General features: G+C 40.3%; 1 protein-coding gene across 22 annotated transcripts in view; it reads right to left on the reverse strand.

Moving 5' to 3' along the window:
* Positions 1-25,496, reverse strand: part of EPB41L2 (erythrocyte membrane protein band 4.1 like 2) — a 1,020,488-nt gene that overhangs the window by 376,109 nt on the left and 618,883 nt on the right. The window lies entirely within an intron of this gene.

The raw sequence follows: 25,496 nt of genomic DNA on the forward strand, positions 1-25,496 counted from the left end.
CTTTATTCCTCCAGTTGGTGACTCCGCCTGATTTGTGTACTCTCTGCTAAACGGACCCTGAGGACAAGGGTGTCCCTCCACCGCTGGGAAGAAGACCCCGGGTGGGGGTCTAATCTTTCCTGGTTCCTCACTTATGCACCTCCTACTGCCCCCTCTCCCTCCTCAACCTTGACAATAAGGTTTTAGCTAAAGTCCTTGCCACTAGATGGTCCTTTTCAATGGAGCAAATTATCTCACCCACTCAATCAGGCTTTGTCCCCCATAGTTTCAGCTCACTGAATTTTTGGACAATATTTGCAGAGTTAAATAGTCTCTCTCAAGAGATCTCCACTGCAGTAGCCTTTTTGGATGTCCAAAAGGCACTTTGATCCTTGGAGTGGTCTTTTCTGAGGGCAACAGCAACCAAACAAGGTTTCCCCTGTGGGTTCACATCCTTGGTCATGCTTCTTTACTCCAACCCTGTGACTCAGTTATGTGTAAATGGCTCACTCATAGGCCCCTTCCCTGTAGCAAGATGGACCAGACAAGGCTGTCCTCTATCCCCTCTCCTTTTCATATCGCGATGGACCCCATGGTTCACCACCTCCCAGCGAAGCATATGCGTAGTGGTCTATGTATCCTGATGACATAGCTAGGTGAACCAGACAAGGCTGTCCTCTATAACCTCTCCTTTTCATCATCGCGATGGACCCCATGGTTCGGCATATCCCGTCGAAGCATTTGCCTAGTGGTCTATGTATCCTGACAACATATTACTTTTTGTCCCCCATCCACTCTGAAAATCTCCTGCCTCTAATTCATTAAATTCTGCTGTGTGGGGTCCTCTGTGGTCTGCACATAATCTGGGCTACATCAGAGCTATTTACTCTTACTGACTGCACCCAGCATATCGCCATAGAGTATCCCCTAACTTGGAGTGTTGACCCCCCCCCCCCAAGTATTTAGGCATACATCTACATAGGGAAAAAGACCAGCTTCTCAGACCCAACTATAGTCTCCCCATCGACGAGCTCTCAACACAAGTAGAAAGATGGATTAAACTTACATTATCCATGGCAGGGTGTGTGGTGACAAAAAAAGATGGTCATCCTCCCCCATTTCCTATACCTCTTCCTCAACATTCCTATACCGCTGACACAACATTTACTTACTACTATACGCAGCCTCCTACTTCGGCACATATGGGCCGGATGCAAGCCCTGCATCAGATGGGACACACTAATTCTCCCTTATGAGTGCAGCGTCTTTGGATTCCCAGACCCCCAACTCTATTAACTTGCCACACAATGCCAATATTTATATCACTGGTATTACCCAGATGTCAAAGTCATCTATCTAAAACCAGAGAAGGATCAGATGGAAGAGCTACCATTGTCCTCCATATTACTGAAGGACATTCCCATGAATCCATCCGATATACAGACTCTTTCAACCACTAGCTGTGCTTGGCGGAAACTCTGCCATGTTTTGGGAGGAGGCATCCTTTTCTCAACAACTCTACCCCTGACCGATAACCCTTGGCTTCCCCTTACAGAAGAGAAGCTAGTTCAATATACTTTACAAAGCCAAGACCTACACACCATGGGGTATCTCTTCCCAGATGGCCATGTATTCACACCCGCTAATGGCACTTGTTTCCACAATGCCTATCATACGGCCCACTTTGCCCTCCGGAGACTCACAATGCTCTGTGCTCCCTTTTACCCTCATATCCTTAAGCTCCAAATGACTTCCCCCTGTTAACACTTACTATTTCTGAGCCTGACTGAGGGCAGCTGACTTCTAGGTTATACCGAGCCTGCATGGCTATGAGACACAAATCCACTGAGCAGACTAGGTAAGCCCGGTAAGATGATCTGGGACAGCCACTCTCTGTCAAATACTGGTATTATTGCTACACACAAACCAAGCTCATCTCTAGCAGTGATCAAAACAAACTCCTACAATGAAAAATTCTTACATCTGGCCTATACCACACCCGAAGAACGAACGCAATTTGACCCAATATGCTCACCAAATGCCATGCTGTGAAAGCTGATTTCTTACATCTAACCTGGGCATGCCAACATATAGGAAACTACTGGACCGAATTATTTTCTCTTGTCCCTCCCATGACAGGGGTTACGATTGCACCCACCCTCTGGTGGCGTTTTGGGCTATGTTCGGGATGTCCTCAAGAATATCTATAGATTTACTGCCATTGCATTCCTACTTGCAAACCGTGGCAGTAGACATTGCCCCACAGAGTCTGCCTGGCTAGAAAGCATAATCCATTATGATAGGATTAGAGAGGAGTATGCACAGTTGTAGCCATACACCTCCAGCCCAAGGATATATAGCACCCAATACATGATTATTTACTTGCTATGGAATTAAACAATTCAGACTTAAGTACAACCTCTCTTTCAACGTTCCTTTATTTTATCTTCTGCTTGCCCCAGTCCACCAGTGCGGTGGACTCTGAGCATACCCCAAGCTGTTGCCATTGCTATACCTGGACTTTTCCATCACTGTGCTATGTCCTAGAACTGTCTGTATTTTCATTGTATTTTTGCTCACCTACATATTGATGTGCCATATGCAGTGATTATTGATTTTGTACCAATGGGCAATATATTATTGTTTGTTATCAATCTCTACAAATCCAATAAAGTTTAAAAAAACTAAGAGTGACTGCAGGGAATATAAAGGCCAGGTTTGCTCAGGCTGAACATGCAATAGACCTTTGTGAAGTCTCTTGGACATTCAGGGGTGAGAAACCTAGGGAACCTTTTACACTGACATGTTGAGGATGAAATGTTATAAAAAGCCTTGTTAGCATGACTTGAGAGGTAGGTGGTGGCCTACCTCATTTTGTGTTTTTCCATTGTTCATGCCATGCTGAGAGACCACATCAATGTTCTTGCACTCTTCACTGTCTCCTTTTCCAGAGTTCTTGCATGACATTTCACACATTCTCGAGCCCAAAGGTCACACTGGGTGTTCATCTCCGTGCCACTGACATAGCTCTGTTAGTTACAAATTTCATAGAAGAGTTCGACTGTGGCCTGTGTGTCAAGAGCCTGAATAAATCTTTGCATCAAGTACATGAACCATTGATCTTTACACAGCAGACAGTGTGCATGGATTTCCATTATATCTGTTCACCTGTTAACTCTTGAACCACACTTTGGCTCTGCTGGGGTTCCTGGTAGCTTACCTGGTGTATCTGAATTGGTTGGTTTCTTACTGCTGTGCTTTTTCTGGTTGCTATCTTCTTGGGCACAGGGCAGGATTACTTAGACATTTTCTGATGTTTCTGCTTTTCCACCATCATAATTGTCCTTTTCCCCAGTTTTTGTTATCAGTCTGGAGTGCAGTCTAATGCTGTGGATCCAATTCCTTTATTGCAAATGATATTCATTACGTTTTTCACATTTAGAGCTTTAATAAATCCTTTCTGTAATCAGCCGACCCGTGTTTCACTTCGGCTCAAACTTCATCACTTTTATCAAATGCATTTATTCCCTAAGTCAACGCATTGATAACTAATTGTTCCTTCTCACTTAATTTGTCATGCAAGTCCATCGCAGGTCACAGTCACCGGGCAGATGGTGTGTGTACTGGATGTTCACATTTGTATGCCTGGTGTGCCTTCATGTTTTTTTATTTTGCACATGATTTTTATTCTCAGTTTAGTCAAGATCCTTGCTTGCCCACGTTGCTGAAGTTCCACAATCTGGCAATAGCAGAGCCCTCACACTCTTCTTTTCTGGATCTACTACCTATTGGTTGGTCGATTCCCCTTCTTTTTTGGGAATGCTATCATGGATTTGAGGCCCACCTCTTTGTTCCTTTGTGATGAGTTTGGCTGTTTGATTAGTAAATCAGGAGTTTGATGTGTGTACACCCTAGACCATTAATGGGTCATTCTACACATGAGGGCTTTCTTATGGTAAAGGTTTGCTTCACTGCATCATGGCTGCATCTGACCACCTTACTGTCGTCTCATGTAGGGGCCTGTGTAGCCTATTCCTGCTTTTTCATTTTCCCTTTGTCTTTTTTGTGTCAGCCACAAAGTACTTCTACCCAAGTCACCTTTGCTTTGTTTTCCACCATAACTGAAGTTGGTGTCCCACCTTCCTACATTCTTGCTTTGTAAAGACAGGGACACTGGAGATGGACAAAAAGGTGGTGCCCCAGAGTCCTACACATTTTAATCACAATGGCTGCTATCTACCCCTTTGTGGGCGACCCCAAGAGTGGTGGGTTGCTTGATACTTTAAGATGTGCTATGCTGATGGTTTCTATTTTGAGCTCCCCGTATGGGAAGGAAACTGAGGTAGGGACTAGGATCCAGATGTACAGAGATATTTTGCAGTCACAGAGCCTACGAATTACACAATCATAGGCACAAATGCAATTTTGAGGCAATAAAAAGTCTTTCAGACAAACAAAATGTTTTTGAGACCCTTACCGAACAGCAAATATAAGGGGGTCATGAAAAATGCATCCCACATCTATGTGGGAGTGACAAATGTATATGGTTTGAGGTTACAGCAATTTGGAGTAGAAACTGATCCACAAATAAAAGACTCCCCACTGAGATTTGTTGTGGATAACCTCAGGAGTAGTAAACAACAGTCGGGTTGCTCCAGGCTGCATGCACCTCATAACAACTTCCACCCTTGGAAACAATTTTTTTAAACCAACACCACACCCTGTTTTTTAATCAATGTTTCCAGGCAGAGGAAGCAATGCAAGAATGGAGTTCTACTGTTCCTTACAGACCACCATCCCTTAGTTTGAGCGAATTTGCAGGGATTCAAGGTCTTTTGATTCATTAACATCTTTGAACCAGGAGGTTTTAGAACCTCTCGCAAATACATGATTTACATGATGATTAATTAGGGCATCAGTCACATAGCAAAATGAGCCTGCATACAAACACGTAAGTGTGCAAGATGCCTCTTCTTTTTCACCAACAGGACTTTATAAAACAGACCCTAGGTATATTTGGTAAAAATTAGATTTCCAAGGGTCGAGTAAGTGGATTCTGTCTGTTTATCAAGGAAATCCCCACTTTATAATGATGATGATAGGTAAGGCTAGGACTCTGTATAATTTTGATCACTGGCAATTTTACCTGACATGTATGCAGATGACAATCATATTCAACTAAATGAAGACAGAAATCCTGCAGTGACAATGCTTCAGGTCAGAAATGTCTCAATGCTGTGGACAACTGAATATGTCAAAATAAACAAACTCTACAGCACTACGATTGAGATTCCCTTACTGTGCATTCTATGGGATTAGAATGTTTGTTCTAAAGAGTCAGTACTGCTTTTAAAACAATCAAACAAAATATACCCCTCAAAACTAATACGAATTTACCATGCCCCTAAAGAATAATAATGTAATACAGCCATGTTTTTCCAGCTGTCACTTTATAGCGCTTAATTTATGTCTTCGTTTTTTCTCCTAAAGGGATATCAATTAATGATTTTACAAGCAGCAAGAAATGCTATTTTAAAACACACATATAGGAAAGGTTCGCACAGACCACTCAAACTCAAGATGATTTAAAACGTGGCTGCAAAAACTTTAACAGTGTTACAACATGATACCTATGCTCGGCTTCGTTTATTGGGTCCCTTTCAATGAAAGAATTCAATTTAAATTAGTAAGACGGGAGCATTATTATCTTTAGAACCAAGAGCGCCCCACTGCAATCATGCAATAAATGTCCATTCCATCTCGTTAAGTAGGCTTGAGTTCATTACCACCTTTTACTGTTCCAGCCTTGCAAAAAAAGACAAGCATTTTCAATGCAACGGGGCTTGCATTTGCTTGAGTTAGAGCTATTTACGTTTAAACTCCTAACCGGACTTTTCTTTACACAAATTAAAAGGAAAAAGAAAACACAATCGCGCTACGTAAAATGCAGCGCGACTGTGCTGAAATTGAAAACGTAAAAACGGAGCGCGACCGCGCTATGTAAACCCCAGCACGATTGCGCTGTGGGGAAAATAAACAGATAAAGCAGTCTGGAACTTGGGCTGAAAACATCGAGCTTCGATTGGTTTCAGTACTTTACCGGTGCTGTGTAGGCGGACTATACACCAGAAAAGGCATGACTTATGCATGCCTTTACCAAATGAAAGCAAGCAGATTTTAAAGAGCAAGCCCAGGAACCAATGAAAGTGACTGACGTGACCTGGGCGTGGTTTCAAGCCCAAAGAGAGATTACATCATGGACCGAGCGCTTTGCGCTCACCCATAAAAAAACCTTCTTGAGATAGAAGAGATTTCTCAGTATCTACAATCCAGCTCTGGAATACGCTCTCTCTGCAAATTCACTTGCAATCCAATCTTTTAAAGTTCAGAAATGTGTTAAAGAAGTGCATGTGTGAGTATTACTAAAGAAAAGTATCAGCTTGTAGTGATGCCCTTAGTCAAATGATGACCTTTATAAACTCAGTGCTTAATTTGTGTCTGTGGTTTCCGATGCTCAGCACAGTCACTTATTTCACAGGGCCGGGGCTATAACATTTTTTCTTCTGTTCTTCTGTGGTTGGCTCATTAATTATTACAAATAAATGTACCTGTTTGTCACGGTGGCTGCCTGGTGTGCCTTCACAGGCTCGCCCACCCTGGTCCAGGTATCCTGATGACCATGCATCATCAGGTTAGTGATGTCAGCAATGCTGCCTGCATGTTTCTTTAATTCGCTAATGCAGATTGGATAACTAGGCCTGCTCCTTATTAAATTAGTGGCTTAGAAGTTACCATATGGTGATTAATTAACCTACATTTAAAAGTCTAACACAGAAAAAAACATGAGTTGTAAAATGTGCACATTTTAATTATGGTGAACCATGTGACCACCATTCGTATTGTGCACCACCTTTTAACATGAGAGATTTTCATTCACATTAAATTAAAGTACTAAAATGAGTTAAAGTTAAGACTGTGTTTATTAAATGTGGATTCATAATAGTATTAAAATGAAAATGAATTAAACACATTTATATTGAATTAATGAGTTTTATTATTGCGAGTTGCATGTGTGCAGAAAAATAAATGCATGTTAAAAATTGCTCTAACATGACATAACTAATGTTTGCAATTAAATAATGTACTTTGTGTATATGAATTGCAAGATGCGTAATAGGTCTATTAATGTATTAATATATTAATATGTAGTAAGGCTTCTTACCTCAATTAGCTCTGAAAGATTCAGTTACAGCAGTAATGGAAAAATAATTTGTTTATTCTGTCCCCTCTGACCTGAATTATTTTCCTAGTTTGCTAATGTAATGTTGAATGTTCTATTGCATTAAATGCAAGAAACATGTTGTAGAATAACAATGTAGCACTATTTGTTCTAGCTGTGGAACAAGACAGGAAACTTCTAGTTCTCATGTGAAATGTAATGGTTTAGTTTATTATGTTTTGTGAGAAAGGATCTCAAGTAACAAATAACAAGAGAATGTAATATTTTGTCTAACATGTGTGAAGTCATGCGATTCGACAATTAACTTTTGCTGAGATGATCTGGAAAAGTAGCAGAATTGGTGGTGCCATCTGCAGCCATTAGATACTGAATCTGACGTCCGAAGTGGGCCCACCTAAAGGACCAATCGAAAGGACTGTACATATTTTAATTAGCGAGAAACTGAGTTTGTAGTGAGTTCTTTAGTTAGAGCTCTTGGAGTCAGTCTGAACTTAGTTTTTCTCCTGCCTCAAAGCTGTCCTGAACCGTGTTGGAGTCTGCTGTCACACTCAAGTCCCCAAATTAGTTTACTCATCATGGTCTTAATTGTCCTATCCTGTTATGCTGTTTAGTACTAATATGGCCAACTGATTCTGAACTGCTGATCTTTCCTAAGTGCAGCCCGTGATCTGCACTGTCTTGGTGCTGCCGTCAACTGAGGCTGGAAGAAGGTGACCGTCCTGTCTGATGAATCATCACTGTATTCCATGAGGAGAGGTATAACTAAATGTGGTTTCTTGTTTACTTGTAGTTAGGTACTTACACCAGCGTCATTTTTATAGTGAGTTGTCCTAGTTAGCTGTTTTCCAAATTATTGCCCCTTTTTTATTTTTGCTTTTGTCCGCATGTGTTAGCCTGTTCCCACACATGCAAGTCCAGATCTGTATTAGTGTAGGAATGGCCCAGCTCAGAAATCTGAAATTAAATGTTAAATTGTATTTTGATGATTCACTGATCTCACCATCATCTGCATTGCATTCTAACAATAATGTGCATATTGTGGTGTTGTTAATTTACATTATCCTTTTGTAGTGTCTAACAGTATTGATGTTTAGTAGGTTAAATCTTTTTGGAAGTTTTGGTCAGCCTATGGTTTTCATATATGTTTATAATTCAGTTTTGCGTATCATATACTTTATTCAGTTTGGAGTTTTGATTTAGTGTTAAAATTGTTCACAGTGTTTAGAATTGTTTATGGTATTAATGTCAATGATTTGTGATTGAATGATTCTGACTACTACACTCTTCGCCAAGTTCAAAGGTTCAGTTGACTTCTATAGGTGAAACTGGTGATTTTGTCTTGCCTGCACACTGGTGGTTTATGAACCTGGGATAAGCGTTTCCCGGGCCAAGCGGTGCCACAATTTTTGTTAGCAGATTTATGGTTTTGTCTTGTGAAGAGGAGAGTCAGAATCTGCCCACATTGCGAGTTGTCTTTGGTGTAGTGTGAGGGTTGATAAAATTCCAGTGTTGTGTTACAAGTGTGCGGTATGTGTTTTGAACAGGGTTTGCGCTTGCAATGCTTTGGCTAAAACTGCAGTGAAGTGCGTAGAGAATTTGCGTACTCCAAGTTAATTGAATTGGGAGCTTGCGTACTCCAGGTAAGAAAGTGGAGAGTTGGCATACTCCAGGTGAATGCTGCGCTTTGTGCCACAAAAATTGCCCATGTGGTGGGTGTTCTTAGCAGGTCCCATGAGGCATAAGACTTTGGAGTATTGTACAAGTGTATGGAGACACTTTGTGAATTTATTGTCTGCAAGTAAGGTGTTGATCGATTGAGCGCTGTCAACAATACCAGTGGACTTCCCTTGAGTGTGTGTTGTTGTTGGTTGGTGTTAGGTGAATCCTGAGTGCACATGGAGGATCTGTATAAATAAGAGTGAGGTTTGCAGGTCAAGTCTTACTTGCGTTTGTAAAAAAGCCATAGTCGGAAGTGTAGCTGTTTGAGCGAAAGGCAACGGTCGAAAGTTCTGTACAATTTTCAAAGTGTTGGAGTCCTATCCGTAGTGAGCAGACAGGTTTTGGGCTTTGCCCTCCCAATATTTGCATTTATGTTTTGCATGAGAGGTGTATGAGACAGCTCAGAAGAGAGTTGCAGCTGCTGAGAGAAGTGAGTGTGACGTTGTTTGGTCTGCGCTGGGATAGGTCGTTGGTGACAAAAGCCACACAAAGATTGGTGGACAAGGCAGCGCTGCTACAGGTTGAGAACAACTCTTGAAAAGGATTGTGGGATTGAAAATTGTTTCCTAGTCTCGTAGACTTTGTATTTGTGAATTAGATTCTTGTAAAAATTAAGATTTTCAAAGCTTTAAGTAGCGTGTTGATGGAAGATATTTTTTTAATTACAGTTCGGGAGGGTGAGCCTACTCCAGCTGAAGGTACACCAAAGTTTGAGGTAAAGGAGGAGAGAGGAGTTTCAGCATGTCTTTGTGTAAATCAAAGGTGCAAATTAACTGAGAAGGAAGGCACCTTAGCTTTTCCTGGATATGGAACCTTTAATCGGAGAATAATTCTGGAGAATTTGCAGAGGGTGTTGTATGAATCAAAACCCCTTCCTAGTCCTGCACAATTTGAAGCACTTGCCATTTGGGAGTTAGTTGCGAGACAAAATGAAGATTAGAAGTTTGAAAGGCGAATGAGGAAAGTGGAGAAGATGCTAGTGGAAGCTAGATGGGATGGAGAGCAGAGACTGTAGAGAGCAGACACATTACCTGCACAGTGAAGTTATTTCCAGCAATTACTCAGGAAGGCAAAGGAAGTGTTAATTCGAAAGCCAAAAAGAAATCTGAGGAAGATACAGAAGAGAAATTAGGTGAAAATAGAAGAGTAGCAGATGTCAAGAGTGAGTCAGATGATGAGTTTATAACTCAGTTGTTACAGAATCGTCCCCAACCATATAATGTAGTTGCATCAATAAGCCAGAATATATTCAGACTGTTGCCACAGTCTCAGTTGCACAAAGCCAAACTCAGATAATTCCAAATGTACCTACTGCAAATGCTGAACAGGTGGCAACAATTTATCCGACAATTCTAAATGGTAATAGAGTTCAGACTGTCCCAGGTCCAGTTATGTCACAGCCAATTCAGAATGCAGGAATGACTCAGTTAAAGTCCACACCTAATATACAGATTCCTGCACTATTTGTAAACCAGAAACAGACAATGCCTATCTATTCCCCAGTAACAACACCACAGAATATTGCCCCTAATCAGTCAAATCAAACTTTTGGTGCAGTATTAACTGGCCCAAGTAAAGGATTAGGGTTCCAGCAAAGTCAGACAAATTTGTCAGGACCAGAAGCATTAACAGTTCCCATAACAATAGGTCAAGTAGTCCCGTTGTATGCCCAGGGTAAAAATGAGAGTGGTTCAAAGATTTCAAATCCAATATCAGCAATGAATTTACCTTTTGGAACTGATGCAGAAATGGAGAGATTGAGCACTACTGTGCCAGCCATACCGCCTATGAATTATTTTGGTTCAAACCAGACACGTAATGGAATTGGTCCACTGATTGATGTGACCTATCCTTGTGCTCGATGGCATTATCTGTGATGACTCAAGAGCAGGCTATGAGAGCCCCATGTAATGTACCACAGTGTGTGCTGTGAAACAATGGTAATAACATTAGTTTACATGGATTGACAGCCAAACAAATGACTCAATGGCTCAATATTTTGAGTGGAGCATCAGCCCCAGAAACACGCCAGAGGGAGAGAAAACAGTGAACATGGCTGGATTAAAATTGGAAGTAAATGAGATGATTGAGGGAACACTTGAAATGGACAGATTACATTCTTACAATGAAAATGAACTGCGCTTCATGTGCAAGGATGTTACTCTTTGAGCAGGACAGGTTTGAGATATTAGCTAATCTGGCTAAGAAGTAAGAAATTGAAATAAATAAATCCAAACAGTTGAAGAAGAGTTACAAATCAGAATTTGATGTGAGAGACACTGCAACCATGAGATCACCCGGAATGAAAATTCACATTAAGGAATTGATTCAGAGTATTTAAACATGGTGAGCATCAGATAAATGCAAAGGGGGATAGGAAAAGAAAAGATCAGAAGAAAAAGCCGACTTTATCTTCAAATTATGTAGAACAGGCTTAGAGAGCTGTAAAAATTGATGCCAATGAAAGAAACTCCGGGAGGAAATTTTGTTCAGGTTCCTTGGAGCAGTAGTGACATATTGTTGTTTAGAAATGATTACCAAAGGTTGAGAGAGAAACCGGTGGAACACTACCAGAGTGTTTGTAGGAAGATCTTAACACTTTGAGATTGTGGTTCCGGCAGATATGGGTTGAGTGTAAGCGGCGTGTTGATTGGCCAACGAGTGAGCGACGAAGGGTGCAGTAACAGATGCAACATCTTAAAAGGTGATGAAAAACTATAACAAGGGGATTGAGTTTTTGAAAACTAGAGTTTCTCCCAAAGATATTGATTGGCAAAGAATAGACAGGACATATCAGGAAGTAAAGTAGCCTGTTCATGCTTATTATGAGATACTGCTAAAAGCATTCTGACAATACAGTGGCACAGAGATTATTGAGACGAGAGACATGATTCATTTTGTCTTTAAATTTGTTCATGGACTGAAACCTGAAATTAGCAATAGGACACGGAATCATTTTATTTGTTGGAAAGGAAAGCTGATTGATGAAGTGTTGCAATACACAAAATACTGTACAAATAAGATTGACCTGAAGCAGAAAAGGTTGAAGGAAAAGGCAACAGTAATGCAGAGTAAGGGCCTGATTACGACCTTGGTGGATGGGATACTCCATCACAAACGTGACAGGTATCCCACCCGCTGTTTTACAAGTTCCATAGGATATAACAGAACTTGTAATAAGGTCAAAAGGATATCCCTTACATTTGTGATGGAGTGTCCCATCCCCCAAGGTCGTAAACAGGCCATAAGTCTGCCCAAGCAGCAGGTATGCAGGGTACACAAGGAATGGTGAATGTTGGAGGAATGCAGGAAACACAGCAGCATGGTAATATGGTGCCTCAGTTCAGAGGTAGAGGTTGTGGGATTTGAGTAGTTCTGAATGTGGTCGATATTCAGAACATGAAGAAAATGCTTCCTTGTCATGCACGTGACAATGGACACTGGAAACAGGAGTGTCAGTTTAGTAATGTAAATTATTTGGTGCAAGGTGGTGGTGTTGCGCAGATGGTTGACAAAAGTCAATTAAGGCCCCGAAAACAAAGCATAAATGTACCTACTGCAGCAGTCCATATGCAGCTTTCCCAGCAAAAGTACAGTTTCCCCAACAACAAATTAATGTTCCACAGCAGATGCAGATACCACAAGCTCCAATGGCAAAGCCACAGGTGGTGGTTGCTCAGTAGAACGTCAACCAAAGAACAAATGAAAATGTGAATCAGTTAATCACACTATACCCCTTGATTGAATTCAGCAATGATGGGACGAGTGAAAAATAAATGAGTGAGAGTTCAGAAGATAAAGAATGTGTGTTAGCTGCTTCAGTGGAGATAGATCAGCATGGTCCTTATGTGAATGTGAGTGTTATGGGTCATGATGTATCATTTCTGGTTGACACTGGAGCAACTCGTTCCACTGTCAGATCTGTAGAAGTCCCAAATGTGCCCCTTTCAGGGAGGACAGTTCAGATTGTAGGAGTGGGTAAATACCATTACAGAGTTAATTCCAGTTAAGATATGAACCTTGAGGGTCTTCACTGATTTCTGGTTTGTGATTCAAGTCCTGTGATTCTGTTAGGAAGAGACTTGTTATGAAAATTAAAATGTCCCACCACATGTACATATGAAGGGATAGCAATTCAAACCAATAGCGATGATGAAACTTCCAGTCAAACTGATGAGATGTATCCTCATTACATTGTTTCCTGCCATGACAGTTAAATACTTCAATGATTACAGGAAACAGTGATGCTGAGAGTTTGGGATCTTTCTGGAAAGAATATTGGACCTGTTTGAGGTGTTAAGCCGGTCAGAGTGACTGGAAAGCCAAATGCAGTCTTCCGCAGAACGCCACAGAATAACATGTCACCAGAAGTGATTGAAGGTATGACACCAGTAATTGCAGATTTTGTTGAGGAGGGAGTGTTAAAAGAAGTGATAGGCAGCCCATGTAATTCACAATTATGGGTCTGCAAATGCCAAGAAGGAAAGATTACATAGTTCAGGATTTCAGAAAGGTGAACGAAATTGTGTTATCCTGCCGTCCTGTACTGCCAAAATCTGCAGGTGATTTTATCTCAGACTACATGTGAAGCAGAATGGTTTTCAGTGATCAATCTGTCACAGGCATTTTGTTCAGTGCCATTGCATAAGGATAGTCAGGTCCTCTTTTCGTTCAGATTCGGCAACCGTGTGTTTTCACAGTAAATTACTCCACAGGGGATTTTGGAATCTCCATCCATTTTTATTCAGATCCTGAAAAACAATTTAGTATTTGAACATGCCATTTCAGTCTGCTTCAGAGCAGTATATTGATGACCTGATGGTTGCGTCCAATACACATGAAGCTTCCAGACTAGATACCATAGCATTTTTTAATCATATGGGTGAAAATGGACACTAGGTTTCCCCTGCTAAGTTAGAGTATTGTGAGAAAGAAGTGAAGTATTTAGGTTGCCAAACTGAGAAAGGTGTGAGAATGTTTTTCGGCATGGTGAGATACTGTTGCCAATGGATCCTGAAATTTTTTGTTATTTCCAATTGGTTGTAGAAATTGACACACAAGTATGTCACAGGCCCAGTCCCCTTCAATGAAGCATGCATGGAAGCTTTCACTGAGTTATGAGAGAGTTTGTGCAGAGATCCAGCTTTGGGAATGCCTGATTACAGAAAAGGTTTTGCATTGTTTTGTCATGAATGTGATGGTTGTGTTTCTTCTGTTTTGGCAGAGTCACATGAAGGAACGAACAGGCCAGTTGCATGTTTCTCCACCACATTGGATCCTGTGGCTGCTGGTTTGCCTGGCTGTTTGAAAGTTGTGGCTTCTGCTGGTGTGATCATCAGTCAATACTAAGGCATTGTGATGGGACACCCTCTAGTTGTTTTTGTCCCACATTCAGTTGAAATATTTCCTACCCGATCAAAGACTCAATATTTGACAAATGCTCGTCTTACCCATTATGAGTTATTGATTCTTGGCCAACCAAATGTTGTGGTCAAGAGGTGTGCGGTCTTAAACATCACAACATTAATGCCTGTAAATGTTGATAATTCAAATGATGTTAGTGAAATGGAAGATGACTGCCTCAGTGTCACTGAACTGTGCACCAAACCCAGACCTGATATTCAGCGTACTCCTTTAGAGGAGAATGACCAAGTTGTATTTGTTGATGGCTCCTGTTTAGGAGACAATGAAGGTACTCTGAAAGCAGGTTCGCAGTTTGCACCCTCTCAGGAGTGGTTGAAGCCTCTTGGCTTCAAGGAGTCATTTCTGCCCAAGTAGATAAATTGGTTGTTCTTACAAGAGTATGAGCGTATCAAAATAGTTTGAAGTGTCAATATTCACATATAGACAATATGGACTTGGTGTTGACTAGGTTTTGGGGCAGTTATGGCACCAGAGGGGTTTCATGATCACTTCTGGATCACCCATTCAAAATGGTGAAACAATTCATAACTTGCTGAATGCTTTGCAATTACCTGAGAAGATTGTTTTTGTGAAGTGTGTAGCCCATCAATGGTCAAATGATTATGTAATGTTGGGCAATGCCTATGCTGACCAAATTGCCAGATATTGTGCACTCCATTGCGTCACCTACTATGAAGAGTGGAGTAGTGGAAATGACACCAGAGAGGCAAATCAAGATTTCTAGATGTCAGTGGTTGATACATGGGATGAAATTAAGAGCTTGCAGGAAGAAGCAACAAAGAAAGAACAAGGAGGTTGGATAGAAGTAGGTTGTACTCAAAGAGAGGGAGATGATGTCTGGATTTCAAACGAAGGGAAGGTTGTGTTGTCAGTTTGTTTGTTGAATTCAATGGCGAAGTATTATCATGGTCAGGACCATCTTGGCAGAGATGTAATGTTTTGCACATTGAAACAAACATGATACAACCCTTGATTTAGATTGATTGCAGAGGTGATTTGTCACAGATGTGTTACATGCTGGCAAATTAATGTAGGGAAACGCACAGTGGATTATTTGAGCCACATAGGCAGATCGGTAGGTCTATTTAACAGAATGGAACTTGATTTAAATGAAGTTCCTTCCTGTAATAGATTGAAGTATGTACTGGTCATTGTTTGTGTGTTTTCCAGATGGATTTAAGCTTATCCAACATGTAGAAATGATAGTCTCACTGTGGCTAAGCTGCTGCTCAGGGAACTAATACCTAGGTATGGATTTCCGACTTCTTTGGAATCAGGTCGAAGAACTCATATTAATAATGAGATCATAAGGTTGCTGTGAGCAACACTGAGCATTGAGCATAAACTGCACTGCAGTTACAGACCACAACCATCTGGATTGGTGGAGCAAATGAATGGAACACGGAAAGCTCGACTGGCAAAGGTTTGAGCATCTACAGCGCTGAAATGGCCTGATGCATTGCCACTTTTCCTGATGAGCATGCATAGCACCCCTGATAGGAGGACAGGACTGTCTTCCCATGAGATTTTGATGGGTTGAGGAATAGGACTACCAGCATTTCCTGCAAATGCAATTCTAAACATAAAAGTTGACTTAGTGCTGGATTACTGCAAAGGTCTAGCTCAGGTGGTTCGCTCTTTGTCTCATCAGGTTGAAGTAGCAACAGTTCAAACGGCACAGGAACAGTCACTGCTGGAACAGTGGAGCTGGGGTTGTAGAGTAAAGAAGCATGTTAGGAAGACTTGCCTGTAGCCAAGGTGGAAAGGACAGTTTCAAGTTATCATGATGATGATAACAGCTGTGAAGTGTGCTGGTCTTCCGAACTGGCTCCATGCAAGCCACATGCGCAAAGTTCTGTGTCCCCTTCAAAACAAAGTCTGATCCTACCAGAGCGAATGTTGATGAAGAAAGCCTTCGACTTGACCAAGCAGTGAGGATAGAACCAGTGGCTGAAGCAGAAATCGGGCAAAGTGGTGACGGTACAAGCAGTCTGCAGGCAGACAAAAGTACAGATAAAAGTGCAAGAGAGCAAAGTCAAAAATCAACTGATTTTTGCCAGCACAGCAAATGTTGCCAAACAGTTGCACCTGAATAGAGAATTGTGAAAAGGGATAAATAGCCTGCAAATGCACATGAACTGGTTGATGATGAACTCTCATCAATAACAGAAGCAGTCGAAGAGACAAATCAGAATGAAAATGAAGATGGTGCTGTAAGGAGGACAAAAAAAAAAGAGTGGCAAGACGCAGATATTCTTCATCTGAATGGATCTATGTTGTAAAAAATGAATGGGAGAGCAAGTTTATGGCCTTTTGTTTTGAGCGTGAGAATTCAGTTGAACATTCTGGAACTTGAAATAGCATTTGAACTCAGCTTTGAAATAACCTTGCCAATTGATCAACAAAGACATTACACTACACTCTGGAAGTAATATTAAGCGATCATCAGACTGTTTTACGGAAAACAAACATTTGAGCTTTTTGCAAGCTTTTTTTTTTTAAATCTTGAAGAACAGTCTTGAAGATCGAGGACTGCTGTAAATAGTGCAAAGTCTTTGAAAAGCCAATTATTTTTTTATTTTGCCCATGTTGTTTTATATTTTTCTTTTTTCTTTTTCTCCTCTGATTCTACAGAAGCCATGAATCCTGGACAGGGCAAACATAATAGGTGTAAATATGTGTGCATTGGTTTAATAATAGTATGTATGATTGTGTGCATTTTATTAATTGCGGGAATTAGTGTTTCAATGAAATGAGAGGTGCAAAGCACAGCAACTCCAATGCAGGGAATGACAACATCCAAACAGGGTAAGTTTTATAAGGATAAGGGATTGCTTCATGTAGAGGACACAAAAGGAGACTTGTCTTCCAATGTTTATTATAGTTTGCAGTATGAGTATGTAGAAACAATGTGCATGATTGTTATGTGTGTACACAAATTCCTTCGTAAGTACAAGAAGGAATCACATATCACACCTTAGAAGTAACTTACGGTATTAGCTGCAGTCCATTATTAACAAGTCTGTATGAACAAGAATACAGGCAGTATTTCTAATCTAATTATGATTCAGTTTTCTCCTTTTTTCCCCATTAATCAGCATTTGAGCAGCATTGCAAGGGCTAGGAACATAGATATAGTATGAGGATTCATTGCGCCTACACTGACATTTGACACAGCTCTTCTTCTTACACAGGTAGAGGAGTTAATTAATCAAGTACATGATAGAAGAAAATCAATGAAGGAAAGGATAGATAAGGGTATAGTTAGCAAAAAGAAATCAGTTCACAACACACCTGATACACAGGGACGCTTAGCTTTAGATTGGCAGCATGAAGTGAAGCTTTGTATAGATAGGCCGCAATCAAAAGCTGACAAGTTTGTAGGAACGGCTTAACACAGACATGTGTTCCTCTTTAAGTGTGCATGGGAATTTATGTTGAATGGACAAGATCCCCCTGTACCTGGTGTCTATTACATCTGTGGTAAGAACACTTATTACAAATTGCTGAAAGCCTGGTACGGTACATGCTATTTGGGAGTAGTCTTTCTGAAAATCTACCAAGTGGACAAAATTGACAATTCAAGCGGGGATTGAAAGACCTAAAATGAGATTTAAAAGAGGAGCAAGTGTTTCAGAAATTACAGGAGATATTTTGAAGCTTTGATTCAAGAAGTGGGTGTGATCTTGAATGGCATAAAGATAAGAAAATTATCAACGATTGTAGATAAGATGTCAGCTGATTTTTCAGGTGCAATGCTCCTAAGGGACACAGAAATGCTTGTGGAACGATCTATGATTCTTCAGAATCGTCTTGTGTTAGACTTCCTTTAGCAAATGAGGGCGGAGCCTGCCGAGTTTTGAAATCACAGCACTGCTGTACTTACATACCCAATAACAGCAGGGAGATAAGGAGATATTAATTTAATTTGACAAGTCTGAAAAATGACATAAATGACCTAAAAAAGATAAATGTTTGGGAGACAATAGGTGAAGGATTCTCTAAAGTAGGATCTTGGTTTGGTAACTTGGGAAATTATTTTGTGAAAATGATCCTGAAGCCTTTATTGATTGTGATAGTTTGCATAATTTATGCACTTGGATTTTACAAAGCTTACAATTTTTGGAGAAGAAAATAGCAAAGAATAAACAGAGGAGAGAAGAAATGGTGATGGAGAAGATGAGAAACAGACATTATTAGATGATGAAGATAACTGTTATCGCAACCCTAGATCTAAGCCTTATCAAACTACAAAGTTTTGATTTTGCCTCATTGTAAATGAGAAAAGTTATTTCGTGATGACATAGATTGCCGTGAGAGGAGGGACTGAGAGGGATCAAACTTTATTAATAAATTAGTGACACAGAAGTTAGCATGTGGTGATTAATTAACCTACATTTAAAACTCTAACAGAGAAAATGTAATAAGTTGTAAAATATGCATGTTTGAATTATGGTGAACCACAAAGCCACCATTCGTATTTTGTAACACATTTTAACATGAGAGTTTTGCATTCATATTGAATGAAAGTAGTAAAATGAGCGAACGTTAAGAATGTTTTATTAAATGTAGATTACTAATTGAAGTATTAAAATGAATATGAATTAAACAAATTTATATTGAATTAATGAGTTTTATTAATGAGAGTTAAAGGGTGCAGAAAAGTATATTCATGTTTAAAATTGCTCTAACATGTCATAACTAATGTTACAATTAATTCACTGTGTATATGAATTGCAAGGTGCGCAATAGGTTTATTAATGTATTAAGATATTAATATGTAATAAGGCTTCTTCGCTTAATTAGCTCTAAAAGATTAATTTTGCAGCAGAAATGGAAAACACTGGTTTATTCTGTCCCCTCTAGCCTGATGTCTTTTCCTAGTTTGCTAATTTATTTTTGAATGTCCTACTGTATTGAATGCAAAAAGCATACTGTAGAATAACAATGTAGCACTATTTGTTCTAGCTGTTCGAACAACACAGGAAATTAGTAGCTGTCTTGTGAAATGTATTGGTTTAGTTTACTGAGAAAGGATCTCAAGTAACAAATAAGTAGAGAATATAATATTTTGTCGAAAATGTGTGAAGTCAAGTGATTTAACAATGAACATCTGAAAAAGTAGCAGAATTGGTGGTGCCATCTGCAGCCACTGAATGCTGAATCTAATGTCTGAAGTGTGCCCACCTGAAGGACCAATCGAAGGGATTGTACATATTTTATTTAGTGAAAAACTCCGAGTTTGTGGTCAGTTCTTTAGTTAGTGTTGCTGGAGCTCGAAGCTGTCCTGAACCCTATTTGAGTCTGCTGTCACACTCTGTCTTTCAAGTCCCCAGATGAGTTTACTCATCATAGTCTTTATGGCCCTATTCTGATATGTGGTTCAGTACTAATATGGCCAACTAATTCTGAACTGCTGATCTGTCCTATGAGCAGCCCGTGATCTGCACTGCCTTGATGTTGCTGTGAACTAATGCCCGAAGAAAGTGACCGTCCTGCCTGAATCATCGCTGTACGCTGTCCCATGAGAAAAGGCATATCTAAATGTGATTTCCTTTTAGTTAGGTACTTACATCAGCGTAATGTTTATAGTGAGTTGTCCTAGTTAGATGTTTTACAAATTATTTTTGCCTCTTTTTAGGTTCGAGCCTGCGTCACATGCGCTTGCGCATGCGTATAGCTAGGAGACGTTTTAGGTGTTAGAAAAGGGCTTGGAGCCCCGTCGACGTCACATCAGTGTCTTTCATTGGCACGTTGGCTTGCCTGTTAGAATCTGCTTGCCTTGATTAGTGGAAGGCACGCATACGTCATGCCTTTTCCAGTGGTTAGCCGTCCTCGAGCGCAGCGACCAAGTACAGAAAACATGGGGGGCGCGCGGTTTCCCATCAGGTTTATGGACTACTTTTTCACTATTTTCGCATCGCGATCTCACTGGGCAGAAGTCAAGCGCTTACAGTTAATTTTGTTCATAATTGCACTTTTGCCGATAGGTATTATTACGAGTGAACTGATGCTTATACTGCGTACGTCTTAAATGTACCTGCATACTGTATATAAGTGAAGCTTGCACTTAAACTGGCAGTGCACTTAAGTCTGTTGCTGTCGTACATGCTGCGGAGATCCTTTAGTATCCTGCATGTCACCGAATAGAATCCACCTTCAGCGTTCCTAAATAAGCACCATTAAATGCTTTAATATTACCAGCTCTCTGTTGTGTGGGAGAAGTAAATGGACTAGGAGTAATGAATATGTACACCACGGCTGTAGAGTTTTGTGCATTTTGCGATCCCCACTAATATACAAGGTGCTAACAGAGTGTGTATAAAGCTTGAGGGCAAAATGTGTGTCTAACATGAGCATCAATTATGAACGTTACCAAATGCAGAGTTTGTGTGCAGAAGCTTTTTGGCTGCGTGCTGCGCTTATGTAACTACTGCTTGCAAAGCTTGGGCACAGAATGTACTCCAGATACACGCAGTTTGCAGCAAAAATGTATCACATGGTTGTTTCCAGAGTCTGTTTACAAAGAGGCACAAAAAATTTTAGTACGATTGTGTGCAAGTTGATTAAGGGCTGTACATTTTCATCACGGTGAGAAAATGCAAGTAGAGAATCAGTATATTTTTGTGCACGTGTGTAGAGCTTGTGTAAATGCTGTGTGAAAAGACGGTCTTCAGAACAAAGTAAAGCCTATTTACAGGCAGTATGCAGTGCAGGCTTCATGCTCAATGTGTGTAGTCTGTGCATATTTTGAGTGCACAGATTATGATATGCGCAGATGCTGAGTGTAACTTGCCGAATACAGATTTATTGTGCGGAACATGCTATGGTTAGTGTGGGCTGCGTGAAAGACACCTACAATTTGTCCGTATAGCTACATAAATTGTGAACACGTGGTGAGGAGAGGTTGTGTTCAGGCAGCTTGAATACCGATTGTGCCTAGTCTACTTCAGGGTCGAGGTGGGTTTTGTGCAGTATAAGAACAGAAGGTGTGAGTAGGGAATATTTAATAATTGTATAGACATTGTACTTATACAGTCTGTGAACAACTTGTTTTCAGAACTTGAGGACAGGCTGTCTATAGAGTTAGCGTATCTGTAAAGCAGGAAACTGCATAAACGTTGTGTGCAGACCTTGAGTAAGTGATGTTTGCGGAGACTGTAGTTATCTGGTATTTACAAGCTGTGTACGGCTCGAGTATGTCTTGTGCATGTTGTCAAATCAGGCCGATAACATTTCATGTTAAATTCAATGAGTTACAACAATTTAAAATATATTAATTTTAGTGTGTCTACAGTGCATGGAAAGTCTCTTTATGATAATCTAAGTCTGGTGTTATGGGATGTTTCCTAAAATATCTCCTTTCTTCATGCAACATGCATTAATAACTAACTGCACATGTACATAAACAATTACATTCATTGAAGCATGTACCACAAAAGACAATTTTCACTTCTCTCCACATACAAGCTACCTGGTTAAACAAATTTTGCATATCATTAGATTCAAACCTTGGTCTCTGGGAGTAAAACGTAGTGCTGTAACAACTGCACTATATGGACTTCTCTTCATTGATGGCGGATGAAATCACTAATTAGCATTTATCTCGCTCGGAAAATTTGCCATGTTAAGTAATGAATCATGTTTTATCAAAGCTGCATTCAGCACACAATCTCTCATACTTACATAGAAAGTGCCAGGAATCACAGACTATAGTAGATAGCCGTGAAAACAAATGTAGAGATAATTCCCGCCTTGCAGACTGCCCCTGTTACATTGATAACTGCACGATTGCCGATATGTTTGACTGCGAGCAAACAGCTTTTTCTTTTTGTGCCTCTCCTTTGCGCTCATGCTCATGGCAGCCGTGGCACTTTGAATCGGCTCAATATGTCAGCTGTTTTACTTTCCATTTTCAATTTAAGTGGCAAGAGAAGTCATTAGGAATTTATAATGCTAATAGCTTTAAGTAGAGCAAATGCGAGACCCATTGCATTGCAAATGCTTGTTTATTTTTGCTATTTTCCGCATATGTTAGCCCATAACCACACATGCAAGTCCAAATTCTGTTAGTGATATGAATGGCCCAGCTGTGAAATCTGAAATTAAATGTTAAATTGTATTTTGATGATTTACTGATGTCACCATCATCACCAAAATCTGCATTGAACTCTAACAATAATGTGCAAATTGTGTTTTTGTTAATCTATATTATCATTTTGGAGTGTCTAAAAGTATTGATGTTTAGTAGGCTAAAGATTTTCAGACATTTCGGTCAGCCTATGGTTTTCATGTATGTTTATAATTTAGTTTTGCGTACCATATATGGGACATAGATTTTGAGATTGTAATAAAGCTTTGAAACTTTATTGAGTTTGGGGTTTTGAATTAGTGTTAAAATAGGTTGTGTGTTTAGAATTGTTTATGGTGCAATGTCATTGAATGATTCTGACTAGTACACTCTTCGCCAAGTCAACCTCTATAGGTGAGACTGGTGATGGTGTCTTGCCTGCGTGCTGATGGTTTATGAATCGGAACCTGGAATAAGCTTTTTTCTTAAGCAAAATAGGACTGTGCAAGTGCAAGACGAAGTTTTCTGCAAAGGCATGACACATGAAGAGAAAACAACAGACACAAAGCCATTTGCACCATTACAATACAGGGAGTGCAGAATTATTAGGCAAGTTGTATTTTTGAGGATTAATTTTATTATTGAACAACAACCATGTTCTCAATGAACCCAAAAAACTCATTAATATCAAAGCTGAATATTTTTGGAAGTAGTTTTTAGTTTGTTTTTAGTTTTAGCTATGTTAGGGGGATATCTGTGTGTGCAGGTGACTATTACTGTGCATAATTATTAGGCAACTTAACAAAAAACAAATATATACCCATTTCAATTATTTATTATTACCAGTGAAACCAATATAACATCTCAACATTCACAAATATACATTTCTGACATTCAAAAACAAAACAAAAACAAATCAGTGACCAATATAGCCACCTTTCTTTGCAAGGACACTCAAAAGCCTGCCATCCATGGATTCTGTCAGTGTTTTGATCTGTTCACCATCAACATTGCGTGCAGCAGCAACCACAGCCTCCCAGACACTGTTCAGAGAGGTGTACTGTTTTCCCTCCTTGTAAATCTCACATTTGATGATGGACCACAGGTTCTCAATGGGGTTCAGATCAGGTGAACAAGGAGGCCATGTCATTAGATTTCCTTCTTGTATACCCTTTCTTGCCAGCCACGCTGTGGAGTACTTGGACGCGTGTGATGGAGCATTGTCCTGCATGAAAATCATGTTTTTCTTGAAGGATGCAGACTTCTTCCTGTACCACTGCTTGAAGAAGGTGTCTTCCAGGAACTGGCAGTAGGACTGGGAGTTGAGCTTGACTCCATCCTCAACCCGAAAAGGCCCCACAAGCTCATCTTTGATGATACCAGCCCAAACCAGTACTCCACCTCCACCTTGCTGGCGTCTGAGTCGGACTGGAGCTCTCTGCCCTTTACCAATCCAGCCACGGGCCCATCCATCTGGCCCATCAAGACTCACTCTCATTTCATCAGTCCATAAAACCTTAGAAAAATCAGTCTTGAGATATTTCTTGGCCCAGTCTTGACGTTTCAGCTTGTGTGTCTTGTTCAGTGGTGGTCGTCTTTCAGCCTTTCTTACCTTGGCCATGTCTCTGAGTATTGCACACCTTGTGCTTTTGGGCACTCCAGTGATGTTGCAGCTCTGAAATATGGCCAAACTGGTGGCAAGTGGCATTGTGGCAGCTGCACGCTTGACTTTTCTCAGTTCATGGGCAGTTATTTTGCGCCTTGGTTTTTCCACACGCTTCTTGCGACCCTGTTGACTATTTTGAATGCAACGCTTGATTGTTCGATGATCACGCTTCAGAAGCTTTGCAATTTTAAGAGTGCTGCATCCCTCTGCAAGATATCTCACTATTTTTGACTTTTCTGAGCCTGTCAAGTCCTTCTTTTGACCCATTTTGCCAAAGGAAAGGAAGTTGCCTAATAATTATGCACACCTGATATAGGGTGTTGATGTCATTAGACCACACCCCTTCTCATTACAGAGATGCACATCACCTAATATGCTTAATTGGTAGTAGGCTTTCGAGCCTATACAGCTTGGAGTAAGACAACATGCATAAAGAGGATGATGTGGTCAAAACACTCATTTGCCTAATAATTCTGCACTCCCTGTACATTACACCTTTTATTTAAACAAAGTAGCTCTCAACGGAGTCTATCTATGATAGATCTGAAAACGGAACGTGGTTCCATAAACTCATTTAATTTTAAAAAGCATATATATTCAGTTTTGGAAAAAATAAAACGCACAGTGAAAATATGAACTTACATGTTGTATCCTGAAATATAAAACCTAAACTCAATTTGAGCCCGAGAGGCAACAGACTGTGTTGGCATTGCTTAATCGGAGACGCAGGTTGCAGGTGGAGCCCACAACCACAGCACTGATTTCTGGGGACAGACATGTTTCCTCAACAAACTTTGAACCTGAGCCTCAGAGAGAAAAAACAAAAAGGGGAAAGAAGGAAGAGGAGAAAAACGGAAAAACAATGACAAAGAGAGCGAATGCAGGGATGAAAAAAACGTGCACAAGTGAGATAGAGAAGCAGGGAGTGTCTGTTGATGCATTAAATAGGCATTAAGACCATGCACCCTTGGTATTCAATAACCCAACGTTACATGGCTCTGCCGCTCCGTCCACGTCCTTCTCACCTAAGTTTGGGACCCTGCACTTATTCTTTTACAAATTAAGCACTGTATAAACCACTAATTCAACTATAAACTTTGTCGTACATTGTTTTTGGACTGTGTGGCCTCTAGAGCTTTCTTTGGCAATGTGTTAAGGAGAGTTACCGATGATTAGGAACATTAAATATTGAACTGGAATGGAAAAAACATGAAAGCACACAATAAAATAAATGAGGGATTTGGCTGAGGGGAGGCTAGCAGTTGAATATAAGAATCAAGAGGATATGCCTTATACCTAGTAGAACAATATGACAGTAAGTACTGTGCTACCCATCGCTTGAAAAGGGGCACATTTATCATGTGTGCTGATTTAGTCTTACATCTTGATGCCGGTTA

Source organism: Pleurodeles waltl, chromosome 5 (genome assembly GCF_031143425.1).
Source record: "Pleurodeles waltl isolate 20211129_DDA chromosome 5, aPleWal1.hap1.20221129, whole genome shotgun sequence".
Taxonomy (NCBI): Eukaryota; Metazoa; Chordata; class Amphibia; order Caudata; family Salamandridae; genus Pleurodeles; species Pleurodeles waltl.